Raw genomic sequence first — 13,334 nt, forward strand, 5'->3', positions numbered from 1 at the left:
TTTGATGAATATAATGTACAGAAGGGTGGTTCCACTGAAATGACAGTATGGAACACTGATAAATAACAACAACATTGCAACATATATTTTTCAGCCTCTCTCTGTCCTCATTGGCAAGCAACATGGCAACCGCACACACTTACACACACACACACACACACACACACACACACACACACATTTGTGCACATGTACAAACACATTTACATGCAAGGCAAATTCAGGGTTTATTGTACAATAAAGTTCAAATAAAATATTAGTGATAAGGCTAAGGATAATGGGTGTAGAGGAACACATAGAAAAGGAAGTTATTGGTCTAGGAAATTTGTTTAACAGGATCCTAAAAGAGAACTTCCCAAACATGCAAAAAGACAGGCCTATTCAGATACAAGAAGCTTTTAGAATTCCAAATAGACCAGAAAAGAATAGGACATCCCACCGTCACATTACAATCCACACAGGATCAACTCAGACCAAGAAAAGATCCTTAAAGCTGTCAAGGAGAAAAGATTAATCACCTATGAAGGAAAACCATTTAGAATCACATCAGATTTCTCAGCAGAGACAATCAAAGCAAGAAGAGCCTGGAATGATGTATCCCATGCCCTAAAAACAAACAACTATCAACCAAGAATACTGTATCCAGCTAAACTCTCCTTCATAACTGAAGGCCAAATAAAAACCTTCCATAGCAAAGAAAAATTGAAACAATACATCTCCACCAAACTAGCCCTGCAAAAGATTCTTAAAGATGTCCTACACATAGAAAACCAACAAGACCACAATAAAGGCCAAGAAACTGCACCCAAACTGAGAATCCAAGAACCATAGAAAGAACCTAGTTTTCACAGCCCCCGAGAAGGTGGATACATGGCAGGAAGTGCCAAATACCCCTCAGTCCTTTTTATCAACATTAACGGACTTAACTCTCCAATTAAGAGACATAGACTGTCTAGTTGTATTAAAAAAAAAGTTCCTTCTATCTGCTGCCTTCAGGAGTCACATCTTGCCCATAAAAACAAACACATTTTCAATGCTAAAGGCTGCAACAAAATCTACCAAGCAAATGGCCCCCATAAACAGGCAGGAGTTGCAATCCTAATATCAGATAAAATAGACTTCATATTAAAATTTGTGACAAGCGATAAAGAAGGTCGCTACATACTAATTAAGGGTTCTCTCCTGCAGGAGGATATTACAATTCTAAATATCTATTCGACAAAAAATGTAGCACCCAAATTTATCCAAGAAACACTACTTTCCCTCAAATCCCACATAGATGCAAATACATTAATAGTTGGGGATTTTAAAACACCACTCTCCCCACTAGATAGATCAACTCGGCAAAAACTAAACAGAGAAACCACAGATCTAAACAGCTGCAGAGATCAACAAGATTTAACAGACATCTACTGAATATTTCACCCAGCAGCATTAGAATACACGTTTTTCTCAGCAGCACAAGGTACATTTTCTAAAATAGACCACATTTTAGGCTACAAAGCAAACTTGTCTAAATTCAGAAACAGAAGTTATACCTTACATTCTCTCTGACCACAAGGGAATAAAACTAGAACTCAACACCAAAAGCCACCAAAGAAAGGACGGTAACACATGGAGGCTGAACAACACACTGTTGAATCACGAGTGGGTCATGGAAGAGATTAAAAAGGAAATTCAAATGTTCATGCTATTCAACAAAACTGAGGACACAAATTACCAGCTCCTTTGGGACACAGCAAAGGCAGTACTCAGAGGCAAGTTTATAGCTCTGAACTCCTACATCAACAAATTGGGGAGATCTGAAACCAACAATTTAATGACATATCTAAACCTCCTTGAAAAGAGCAGCAAGATAAACCCCAATTCAGTAGACAGAAAGAAATAATTAAAATTAAATCAGAATTAAATGAATTAGAATCCAAAAAAACTATAGAAAGAATCAACAAAACAGAGTTGGTTCTTCGAAAAAATTAACAAATTTGACAGACCCTTAGCAAATCTTATCAGAAAAAGAAGAGAATACACCCAAATAAATAAACTCAGAAATGAGAATGGAAACATCACCACAGAAACAACCAAGATTCAGAATATTATAAGGGAATATTTCTCAAAACTTTATGCTAATAAGTTTGAGAACTTGACAGAAAGGGACATTTCCCTAGCAAATGTTGACATTCCAAAACTAAACCAAGATTAGTTAAACCATCTTAACAGATCCATATCAAGCATTGAAATAGAAACAGCAATATGAGACCTCCCAGCTAAGAAAAGTCCAGGACCAGATGGATTTACAGCGGAATTCTACAAGGCCTTCAAAGCAGAGCTCACACCAATACGCCACTAACTCTTCAATGAAATTGAAAGAAAATGTTCACTACCAAACACATTCTATGCAGACATCATAATCCTCATCCCAAAACCAGGCAGCAACTCATCAAAGAAAGAAAACTGTAGACCCATTTCTTTGATGAACATTGATGCAAAACTTCTCAACAAAATTTTGGCCAATCGACTTCAACAATTCATCCAAAAAATCATAAACCAATATCATACAGGATTCATTTCAGGAATGCAAAGCTGGTTCAATATATGCGTATCAATTAATATAATTCATCACATCAACAGGAGCAAGGATAAGAACCCCATGGTTATCTCAATAGATGCAGAAAAAGCATTCGAGAAGATTAAACACCCTTTTATGATGAAGGTTTTGGAACAATTAGGAATCCATGGAACATTCCTCAATACAATAAAGGCTGGATATGACAAACCTACAGCCAGCATTATACTTAATGGTGAAAAACTAAAGCCATTTCCTCTTAACTCAGGAAAAAGACAAGGATGTCCACACTCTCCACTTCTGTTCAAGCTAGTATTAGAATGCCTAGCTACAGCAATAAGACAAGATGCAAACATAAAGGGGATCCAAATAGGGAAAGAAGAAATAAAACTCTCCTTCTTTGCAGATGACATGATCTTGTATTTAAAGAATCCCATAGACTCCACTCCCAAATTACTCAAGCTGATTCAAAACTTTGGCAAAGTAGACTGGTATAACATTAAGCCCCCAAAATCAATGGCTTTTCTGTATGCCAACAATGAGAAAAGTGTGGCTGAAATTATGAAAGTAACTCCATTTGTAATATCCCCTCAAAAAATAAAATACCTAGGAATTAACTTAACCAAAGGAGTGAAGGACATTTACGATGAAAACTTTAAAATCTTGGAAAAGGAAATCAAAACAGAACTTAGAAAATGGCAAAACATTTCATGAACCTGGATTGGAAAGATTAACATCGTGAAAATGGCAATATTTCCCAAGGCTATCTACAAATTCAATGAGATACCTATCAAAATTCCAACCTCGTTCTTCAAGAAAATAGAAGAGGCATTCTAAAAATTCATATGGAACAATAAAAGACCCCGAATAGCAAAAACGATCCTCAATGGAAAGAACACTACTGGAGGAATATCAATACCAAATTTCAAACTCTACTATTAAGCCATAGTAATCAAAACAGCTTGGTACTGGCATAAGAACAGACCTCAGTACCAATGGAATAGAATTGAAAACCCAGAAATGAACCTACAGACTTATAGCCATCTAATATTTGATAAGGGAGGTAAAAAAAATAGAATGGAAGAAACACAACCTCTCCAGTAAATTGTGCTGTCAAAATTGGTTAACTACTTGTAGAAAACTAAAGCTAGATCCTTTTATATCACCCAGCAGAAGAATCAATTCCAAATGTATCAAAGACCTCGGAGTCAAACCAGACACTCTGAAAACATTACAGTATGGAATAGGAGAAACCTTAGGTCTCCTTGCTCAGGCCGAAATTTTCTTTATAGAGACCCGGAAACACAAGAAATCACAGAAAGGTTGGACAAATGGGATTGCATGAAGTTTCAGAGCTTCTGCATGGCAAAGGACATAGCTAGCAAGATCAATAGAAAGGCCACAGATTGGGATAAGATCTTCAATAGCCATACAATGGACAAGGGTCTCATATCTAAAATATACTTGGAACTTAAAGAATTAAATCCGCCACCAACAAATCCTCAAAGAAACATCTGCCCAATAAATAAGTGGGCTAAAGACATAAAGAGAAACTTCTCTGAAGAAGAAAGAAGGATGGCCAATAGAAACATGAAGAAATGCTCAATGTCCCTAGCCATAAAAGAATTGCAAATCAAAACAAAATTGAGATACCACCTCACCCCAGTTAGAATGGCAAAAATCAAGAACTCTAACAACAACACATGCTGGAGGGGATATGGACAGAAGGGAACCTTACTGAATTGTTGGTGTGAGTGTAAACTTGTTCAACCACTTTGGAAAGCAGTATGGAGGTACTTCCAAAGAGTTCATATTGAGCTCCCCTATGACCCAGCAAAATACCACTTTTGGGTATTTACCCAAATGTTTACAAACAAGACCACACTAAAGCTACCAGCACAACTATGTTTATTGCAGCATTATTTACCATAGCTAAGATATGGAACCAACCCAGATGCCCCTCAGTAGATGAATGGATCAAGAAAAAGTTGTATATATACACAATGGAATTCTATGCCTCCATCAGAAAGAATGACATTGCCCCATTTTTTAGGAAATGGAAAGACTTGGAAAAATTTATATTAAGTTAAGTAAGCCAAGCCCAAAGAAACATAGGTCCCATGGTTTCCCTTATTTCCAATATCTAGTATATGTATGTGTCAAGAAGAAAAGGTCAAATAATGTGATATTAGAAAAATGAACCCTTAGATATGTATTTTAATGTTTTTTTCTTTCATGCATTTGTTTCTAACGCATTTATAAGATTATTTCTTTGTTGCTTTGTATCTCCCTCCCCCACAGTATAACACCTGCTTTCACTATATTTGATGTTGGTACAATTTGTAGAGGAGAGGTGGAAAAACAAGTCGTTTAAGGATACAGTTGGACCCGTTGCAACAATGAGAAATACATGTTGTCATGTCGAAAACGAACTTTACAACTTTGGTGCCGGGGGGGGGGAGGGAGGACGGGGGCAGAGGATTGGGGGGTGCGGGGGGAATCTGGGAAGGGATGTGAAGGGCAAAGAAAGGAGGAATATGCAATGCTTGATAAGAAATGTACTCATTATCTTGCCCATGTAATTGTAATCCCTCTGTGCAGTATGTTCACAAAAAAATAAAAAAGAAAAGAAAAGAACCTAAGGGATATGAGAACCAAATTATTATGATATTTCACTAGATATCCTATGAGAAAGCAAAACAAAATGCACCAGAAGAAAGCTCAGAAAATCTGAATATAATACAGGCCTATTTGTCCTCACTAAGTGTCATAAATGTATATGTTAATTCTAAGGAGACTTAAGTTCTAATAGCATTCGAACTACTGGAAGACACTCATGATTTACCGATACAAATTATGTCCATACAGGTAGACCCATGGCAACAGTGAAATGTACGAGTGGTTATGTTGAAAATGAACTTTACAACTTTCGTGCAGGGGGTGGGGAGGAGAGGGGAGAAGGGAAGGTGGGGAGGATTGGGTGGGGAGGATGGAAAGGGACAGGATGGGGAAACAACGGAGGAGGCTACAATGCTTGATAAGAAATGTACTCACTATCTTGCCCAGGTAATTGTAACTCCTCTGTACAGTATTTTCACAATAAAAAAACAAAGTATGTCCAAAAAATATTAGTGGTTAGGAAAAATGATAATTTGCCTTATTACAAAATAATTCATAATCCACTCACCACGGTGGTTACATTTTCCCTGTCTCTGCACATGTGACCATTTAATTTATTTTTAGTTCATTCATTCATTCATTAGTTTGGTGCTAATACTAGAGCTTGAACTCAGGGCCTGGCTCGGTCTCAGAATTTGTTATTTATTTTGATTTAGTTTTCTCAAGGCTAGCATCTTACTGCTTATAAGAAAGCTCCATTTCTAGCTTTTGCTGGTTACTTTCAAACCAGAATCTAATGGGCTATTTTTCTTTGTCTGGTTTCAAACCACAATCATCAGATTTTGTCTTTCTGATTAGCTAGGAATAAAGACATGAGCCACCAGTGTGGCTCCTACTTTTTCCTATACTTATCTATTGCACATACTTAGATAGCAATTTAATATTGAGAGTATAGAAGGAAGATGTACAGTGATTATATTGTTCTGTCAGAAATTCAAGTTAGTAATGTAAATTTCTTCTTAAGACCATACACAAAAAATACTTAAGAAGAAATCTGATGATTTGTGTGTGTGTGTGTGTGTGTGTGTGTGTGTGTGTGTGTGTGTGTGCTGTTGCAATATGTTCCACATATAAGCACTGTGCAGGTGTGTCCAGCCATTCACAGTTATTGGATAAATATCTGCCTTGAGATACCAACTGATGGACAATGTCTATGTTTCCACTCTAGGCTTCCCGATGAAGAGGATTATACTTATCCTCATACATAGTATTCATATGAGTGGCCTTTTTGGAAAGTAGTGTCTGCACTGTAGTAAGCTGCAAGTCAAGCACTCTACACTGAGCCACCTTCCCAGGCCAAGGATTAAGATTCTTATCTGTAATTTGGTCAAAGCTATGTCTCTTTATGTAGGCGACTAACAATGTATTTACTAATTTCAAGTAAATACATAAATTCTATTTCCATCTTTTTTAAAAAAATAAAAAAAAACTTGTTTGCTCTGTAAATTGAGTAGAAGCATGGATTTTCTGGCTAGCTAGGTCATTGCACATCTGTATCTCTTTTCCTCTCTCTGTTTTATGGTTCTCATAGACAATATGATTGCTCCATAATTATCCTAATTTATTTTGCTTTTCTATTTTTGGTTGCATCATTTCACTTTCTGCTCTGCCATTTCCCAAAACAGCACCACATGAATAGAAAAATATAGAAGTGGTGCTGTGGCTCAAGTGGTAGAGCGCTTGCCTTGATTTGAAGAGCTCAAGGACAGTGCCCAGGCATAGAGTTCAGGCCCCACAACTAATTAAAAAAAAAAAAAGAATCTCAATACTTGATAATTCTACTAACAGATCTGACTGAAATCAGTTGATTCACACTTTTCCTGTAAAATGAAAGAATAGATCCAGGCTAGGAAAGCAGCTAGAGAAGGCAGGCAGATTGTATCTGTAACAAAACTTTGTGGAAAATGGAATCGAGGATTACTTACTGGTGATTCACTTGTACTTGACGCATGATTCTGAATTATTGCTTGCTGATTCTGAACTATTGCTTTGATCATTATATTCTCCAAGAAGAAAAAGTGAAATTTAGAAAAAGTGAAATTTAATTGATAGCAAAGGACTACTAATACATTTTGACTTCTCATTAAGCATCTTCAATCATCAAAATCACCTGAAGACAATAGATAGGCCTATTTTTAGATGAAAACAAGTGTCTTTAAAAAAAAAACAAGAATTTAGGTAGTCATACAAAGGACTTCTATTTTATTACTGCATTATACATTTTTTCTAATGTTGGATACCAACATTAGAAAGCTATTAGAAAGCTCATAAATCCCATATGTTGAATAGTGAGTTCTCGTACACTATAACATGGTATTTCCCAAATCATTTACATAGAAGGCATTGTTTCCTATTTTCTCTTTCCTAGAATAAGCTGCACATGAAGACACCACTGGTCCTGATTTTCAGTCTGTACCTTTGAATACTGAGGAAAATCTTTCCTCTGCTACCTATAATTCACTACTCTCCAGTTAGAATAATTTAGAATAGTAAAAATGGAAAAACACAAAATATATCATGGTGAAAAAACATATGCAGAACATTCACCAGTTTTTTCTGACCAGTTCAACCAATGTGAACTATTGGGGAAATACATGGACACCTAATTCCCACTGGTACTCAAAATCTCTGGTTAGGCAATTCTGACGAAGACAAGGAACAAGATGAAAAAATGAGGAATGGTATCAATTGCAAGAAAAAAATGGAGTAGGATCCAAGAAAATTTCTTCTTTGGGATGTTGAAATGTATCGACTTACTGTGGTGTGAACACTGCTTTCCAAAATGGCCACCCAGATGAATTCTAGGGATGAGGATGAGTATACCCTCTTCATTGGGAAGCCTAGAGTGGACACTTAGACATTGTCCATTAGTTGGTAGCTCAAGGCAGATATTCATGCAATAACTCTGAATGCCTGGACACGCCTGCACAGTACTTATATGTGGAATAATATCAGAATGGCTTCTTTATTACTTCATCATGATGCAGATACCAATCCCCAAACTAAAGGCCTCTTGACCTCCTTGCATCTTGCTGCTGGGAATAGAAATAGCAAAGATACTCTGTATCTCCTTGTGTTGAACCATTATATCAAACCAGGTCTGAAGAACAATTTTGAAGAAACTGCATTTGATATTTCCAAAAGGATAAGTATGTATCACTACCTCTTTGAAGTTGTCGAAGGCTGTACAAATTGTTCTCCTAAGTCGTAATGGTTTGATTTCTTAAATTTCAAAAATGCCAGTCCATCTTTGGTGTCCCTACAAATTTTTTCACAATGCAAAGCAGCAGCAATATCTTACAATAAATATTTATGTATTCCATGGTATACTTCCAAGTGAATTGCATGACTTTGATATCAAAATGTATTCAAGAGTTGTTTGTATACATCTATAATGATTTCTGCAGAGTTTGTGATTCTTTAAATCAGAAATAATTTTAACTTATCTGTTGAAATGAATAGTATAGAAACTAAAGATGTTCCGGGTGCTTTTCTGAAAAAAGAATATCTATGTTTGTGTAATGTCCATAATCTATTTCATTCTCTCCTAGATATAATACTTTGAATTCTACATTGTTATATAATGTATGGATTCATTGATAAATGTGACCTTTCAGATTGCATTCCACATAGAAGAATTTTAAGACTCCTTTTTTTCGTAGTTTCTTATATTATTTTATTTCTTTGGGATAAAATGGCAATATTATCTAATTTCAAGTTTTGTAGAAGTTATACTATGTAAAGGCCTTTCTAAGGTGAAAATTTAATACACTGATGTCAAACTAACCTTTAATTCTATGAATTACATGTATTGTTACACTTGTATTTTTGTAATCAACTTTTTAATAACTGTTTTTCATATCTTGCATCAGAAAAATGAAAAATATGGAATACTTCACAAATTTTCATATCATCCTTGTGCAAGTGCCATGTTAATCTCTGTATTGTTGTAATTTGGGTAGACCTGCTGCTGAAGCATGTAGTATCCTCTAAATTTAAGTAAGTAATGATACAATCTTTATACAGGCATTTATCCATGGTTGCCTATTTGTAACAAGGAACCCTTATTGTTCCTAAAAATGCTATTGATCTTATTTCTCTAAGTACAGTGGAAAAAACTTATATAGTTCGGTCGATTGCTCACATTTACAATTTTTTTGTCAATGACTATTTTGTCATTTTCATTTTAAATTTGATCATACTTTGAAGCCTTTACAGCTAAGTCCAAAGGTGGTGGCTTTTCAAGTACTTATTTATCAACTGAGTTAGCTTTGTGGAGCTAATGGATTCAAAGTAAGCCTTGCTTAAGAGCTACTTCTAACTTTCTGCAGCTTAAAATTTCCCAAATGAGCTCTTGCTGGGACAAATGTCTACCTGAACTGTGAAGACTCAGGGTCTATGTTGAGGGGGCAGAATGATGCAGGCTCCAGCCTCGGGATTATCTGAGGACTGTGTTTGGGATTAGGAAAGCTCTTGGAACGCCAGGCTACAGAGGGAAAATGTTCCCTCTCCCTTTCTCAAAACATGTCACAGACTCCTGGGAGCTGAGGAAGTGGCTCTTCTGCTTGCTTAAGCATAGATGAACAGCTGGTCAAGCATTTTCCTGAGATTGGAGATGTGGTTTGAGCTTGCTCTAAAATAGTTTAGATAATAATATACCTAGACATTCTCTCATAGGTTAAGAAAAAATGTATCTGTGGAAATCTTTTGTGTGAATGTTTTCTGACCAAATCTTGGAAAATATTATGCTTGCTAGTCTTTAAATTCCCACTAACAATAAAGCACAGCATGCAGTGGCAATTGCTCTTTGCACTCTGCATCCCCTGTGTCCTGGTGATTTTGTGACCCTTACCCAGGGACCCCAACGCACTAGACATTGACACTGAACCTTTACCTTTCTTCCATGTAGGAACAGACCAACCAGAATATCTTACCTTGACAGCATGGATTGTCTTACTGGAACAAAAATAATCTTAGTTACAAGGGATCATAGAGAGATAAACAGTTCAGACAGAATTGTTCAGAATGGAAGGTATTTTATCAAAACATAATTGTTTATTATACGTATCATTTCAAAAGTAGCTAAAGCCAAGAAAGTGAAAAAATTGTTCATAGGCATGATTACCTACTGTCCTGACCTATCATCCAACCAAGCAGGAACTTACACTACTGACATTCTATCACCAAATATTGCAATAGCTCCTGGAGAAGTCCATATGTTTCTCCTCGATATTAGACCTTAAATTTGTAATGTTTTAATCACAGTGTTTCCTCTTGCCTCTAGGCTGCCTGTCTACAAATGGTAAAGCTTTAAGTCTAACTCTACCAAAAACTGAGGTAGAGATAATGGAATAATACTTTAAAACAGAGTTGCCTTTGATTCCCTAAACACAATACAACAATGCAAAACAATTTTTATATTATATGTACTTATATATTTTATATTTATATGTGCTGATTTTAAATTTCATACAGTGAATCTTACTAGAATTGATAATTTGACAAATATATTTACATTTATTCCCATAAATAGATTGGAATATAAATAATTGGGTTTAGAATATATATTAGAATATAAAAAGTATCAATGCAATATCTTCAGTATAAGCTTGTGATACCTTCTAAGTGGTCGTGGTCTTCTGAATACACATGGTAAAATAACAGTATTGTTTTCTGCTAATCTATAAGGGATTTTATTCTGATGCTCTGTGTATTGTTTTAACTTGCTGGTCCCAAAGTGTTTTTCTCCATATTTCTGAAGCATTCTTACTGATTATACCCAAATTTTGCTGATATGATGTCTAAAAGCTATTATTCTTCTGCAGGACCCACGGGTCCTAGGATAACAGATCCCAGTTATCTGCATCATCAGATAACAAGGGCATGACTTCTCACATAGGCCCAGGCAACATGCCAACAGAAAATAATTAAAGACTCATCTCAATTTTTCATTTCCTATAATATTTCAGGGCCCCAATTGCTTACAAGAATTAGCAGTAATCAATTGTGAAATGCAAGGCAAGTTAAAATGAAAGATGAGATCACAAAATCTGAGAGAAAGTTCTGTAATTCAAACATTCAATTGACAGATGACCAGCCCATATGAGTGAACAAAATCACAAATGAACAAGGTTATTTTTAATACCTTTCTCCTAATGATGAATGAAAAATTTCATTGCAGCCAAAAAAATAGTTTCTGGAATGATAGATCATAATTGGTCTACCAAGACTAGGAAAACTTGATTTAGAGGTCAAATATAATTTAGAAAAACATTAATTGAGAAGACCCTTAGTGCTTCAAAACACTGGTACTTCAGTAAAACTTGGTTCTGTAGTATAAAAATGTCATTCTCAAACCAATGTAACGTACATTTAATCTCCTGAAAGTATATTCCTTTTCAAATAAACTTTTAAAAATCATATTCACCAAAATAACACTTGACAAGTAGATGATAGTGACATTACAAGGTTTTCAAGTGTAGGGAGCTAGTTACAATAGAGTTGATTTACGTACCCAGCACTAATACCAAACAAGTTCAACCATTCATTAAAGTGCAGAAATTCTACCCCCCACCATTTGTGTTGTTCAGTAGGTGCCTTCCAGAAATGTGTTAAATAGATCAGCCTCCCATAATTCAAACCCAAATATTAGCTAATAAAGTAAATTTCATCACATAAGAAGGTACATTTTAAAGTCACTAATATAGTTGCCTTATCATGTGTTGCCTTATCATATATTTTCCCTATCTGTCTAACATAGTAAGAAATATGACTTTAAGTCTTGAATATGGGTACTGATGAGAGATTTGACAAACATAAAATCTGTCTTCTATTTCTATCATATTCCTTTAAGTAGTAAATTTTAGTTTTCTTCTTTTTCCAAAACTTATAGGTAGTAGAAAAAATCATCCTATGTAAAATAAAATAATCACATACCATTGTACAAAGCCATTTATAAAAACTGGTAGGAATAAATTCTAAGCCATTTTTAAACGTTCCTTTTGACTAAAGATTAATCTTCCAAATGAACGAGAATAAAATCATGTCTAAGTGCTTCACATCTCCAGTCTTGCAAATTGTTATTGCAGATGAATGAATTATGGAAATATAAGCTGACATCACTTGCCTATATATTCTCCATGCTGGCTGAGACTCAGAATTTGCACAGCACAGGAAAACAGGTGCAATGACTGGCTTCTCACATCAGGGTGAATTTTTGGCATTGCTGGGCTTTGAACTCAGGTCCTAAGAGGCCCAACTGCCCAATTGGTCCACGTGATCACACCAGACTTTGAGCCACTAAGAAGATGGGCTCTTCCCAGGAACTGAGATCGAGCCACATGGAGGCCAAAATAGTGCTCAATGCATCATTTAAACATGGGATGTATATTCACATCCGTGTGGGGACTGCATCGTGCATTGAGTGTACATATTGTGTTTATTTTGTATTCTATTCATGGATTATTGTGTATTTTCTCATGTATATAATGACACGTATAACTGGGCTGATATGGATAACAACTTATTCCCATGACCACAGGGTGGCCCATGCATTCTCCATCCTAGCTGAGACCCAAGACTTGCACAGGAAAGGAAAACATATGCAACCATTGGTGTCTTACATCAAGATGAATCTTTTGGCACGGCTGGGATCTTAACTCGGGGCCTAGCAGGCCCAAATGGTGAATGGGTCCATATGAGCACAACAGCCTGTGAGTGACAAAGAAGCTAGGCCTTCCCAGTACCTGAATTTGAGCCCCCCTGGGGGGAGAGTGGGGAGCACAATAGTCATCCATTCATAAGTAGAAGGTAGAATGCAAATAAGTACATATTTGTATAGAGTAGGATTGATGGTGACTTGTGATGGAATCCAATCTGTGTGTGCCTATATTTGGGTATTTTCTGATGCATTCATTTCATGTCTGTGATGATTATTGTCATGCTTCATTAACTCTTCTTTACAAATAATCTATACCACATGAGTCTTGCGTATCATTTCCTACTCGCATCATGCACAAACTACTCATTCAAGGATGAGATAGATCGCATGCCATGACTCTTCCTAGGTCCAGAAGCAAGTATCTCAGTATCT

The 13,334-nt window shown here is 36.0% G+C and overlaps 1 pseudogene; it reads right to left on the reverse strand.

The window, feature by feature from the left end:
• Positions 1-9,121: 9,121 nt before the first annotated feature.
• On the reverse strand, positions 9,122-9,221 carry LOC138824472 (U6 spliceosomal RNA; annotated as a pseudogene).
• Between the last annotated feature and the right edge of the window lie 4,113 nt (positions 9,222-13,334).

This window comes from Dipodomys merriami, unplaced genomic scaffold, assembly GCF_024711535.1.
Source record: "Dipodomys merriami isolate MVZ:Mamm:240054 unplaced genomic scaffold, mDipMer1.0.p SCAF_1290, whole genome shotgun sequence".
In the NCBI taxonomy this organism is placed as follows: domain Eukaryota; kingdom Metazoa; phylum Chordata; class Mammalia; order Rodentia; family Heteromyidae; genus Dipodomys; species Dipodomys merriami.